The sequence below is a fragment of the Nematolebias whitei genome, chromosome 1, assembly GCF_014905685.2.
Source record: "Nematolebias whitei isolate Nwh7 chromosome 1, NemWhi1, whole genome shotgun sequence".
NCBI classification, from domain to species: Eukaryota; Metazoa; Chordata; class Actinopteri; order Cyprinodontiformes; family Rivulidae; genus Nematolebias; species Nematolebias whitei.
In genome coordinates, this window is record NC_056498.1 from 44,331,555 (window position 1) to 44,333,737 (window position 2,183).

Below are 2,183 nucleotides of genomic sequence, written 5' to 3' on the forward strand. Positions count from 1 at the left end.
AGACCTGAACAAGGGTCCAGACCTGAACAGGTGTCCAGATCTGAACAAGGGTCCAGAGCTGAACAGGTGTCCAGACCTCAGAACCCACCGTCGCTTCAATGATAATTACTGAGACAAACTTTGATCCAGGAAAGACATTTAGTGGTTCAGATCATTTAACGATGTCTGATGTTCTCAGAGTGCCGCCTGGTTCTACTTTTCGACCGGGTTCAGGACAAACTGGATCGTCTCCATCAGTCAAAGCTCGAAAAGCGAAAGAGGTAAAAATGTTCTCACTTCTCCAAGCCTTACCTGAACTGCAGACTTTTGGAACTTTTAGTTGTAAAAATGTTTTATTGGTTTGTGCAGATCATCTTCTCCTCTCAGTCCTGAGTAACGTCTCGGTTCTTCTCCTGTCAGAGCGGGTCGGTTTGTCCTGCAGGACCCTGTGGAGACGGCTCTGTTCCTGAGTCTGAGTGGAGTCGGGTCCATTTTCATCAACCAGTGGCCCCCCAGCCCTGAACACGCTGCACGGACTCTAGCTGCTGCGCTGGACCGTACGTTTACTACAGTCAATCAATCTGTCAATCAATCTGTCAACCAATCTATCAATAAATCAATCAGTCAGTCAGATCTACTCTTCTGTTCCATATTCCTCACCTGATCAATAATCTAAAATCAAACGTGTCGCGGCTCGTCAGCTCCTCCAGGTGACACCACCGACAGGAACATGTCCGCTGAGAAAACCCTCAGCGTGACGGTACACATGTGGCTTCATGATGCTACCACACGTGCACCACACCACAGGCCACGTCCTGCCATGACGCAGCTACAACCACAGAGGTTCTTAAACTTCTCCATGTTTGGCCCACAAAGTGGGAGCGTCCGAGACACGAGCCCTGCTGTGTTAAAACATTTAGCCTCAACAACAGAACGTTGTGTTTGTCCTTAAATAACTCGACGTTTCATCCCTTGAACCAAACGTTTGTGAACTTAAGTCCTAAAGCATCAAAGTTCATGCGCAGTACTCAAAATCCAGCAAAGTGAAGTCAGGTCCTCTGGACAGTTTTGTTGTGGGTCTGAGTTTGTTGTGGCTCCTTGGACTGATGAAGTCATCTGGATGAAAGACGAGACGTTTCAACAAAAAAACAGAAACTTTCCAGAGGACCTGGCTTTGTTGGATCAAGTCCTAAAGATGACCTGCAGACCTGCGGCCCACAGTGGGGCCGTCACCCCAACTTTAGAACCGGACCGTGCTTCGGTTCGGGTTGGGTCAGAGACCGTCTTACAGTCCTTTGGTCAGACTGGAGTCCAGTCCTGTGGGCCCAGGTCATGGATCCACTGCCACCGTCCTCCCACAGAACCTCAGTTCACCGCCCAGCTTAGGGACACACGTTTAGTGCATGTGAAGACCAAAGGCCGTTCAGGTTCTGGTTGGTTATATCAGGTGGTACCGGGCTCTTCATCTGGTCCAACAGAGTCAGGTGTTGGACCAGAGACCAGAGACCATCTCCGCCTGGTTTTAAAACTAATCCAAAGTTTTGTATAATTCTTTATTGTTCTTTGTAAAATATTCAGTCGGGGTCCGACAGTCTTCATGTCTTCTGCCTTCAGTTGTTTTAAACAGCGTCAAGATGTTCTCCTCATGCATCATCATCATCATCATGGTTTATTTCAGACACCATGAGGACCAGGCAGACCTCCGGTCAGACCATCAGGGCTCTGAGGGGGGGTCTCGGCTCCGATGGGACGCAGCTCAAGATCCCAGGAACACGAGGTACCATCTCACCTGAACCATGAGCAGATGAAGCTCGTCTCCTTCTGAGTAACGTTTCTCCTGCAGGTCAGGAGCTCCTCGTCCACCCAGATGAGGCTCCTCTCTCTCCGGCTGCCTTCAGCTGCGTCCTCTATGGGCTTCCAACCCTCGAGACCACCTCATAATCTGTGAGGCCTCCATGTTTCTGCAGCTTGACCGTTGAGCATCGTTCCACGCCTGCATCCCCCACAGAGTTCCTCCGATTGCTTCGTGGGAGACGGAGCTGCTGCTTTGAGAGCTTTAAACGTTTCATTAAAAATGATCCTTCACTCTTACCTCCACTCTCCTGTGTGTCGCTTAATGAAAAATACTACATTAATTCTCAGTGTTCAACATGTTCAGAGCCAGCAGCTGTGGAGGTCAGTGTCAACGTTCTCTAAATTAAATT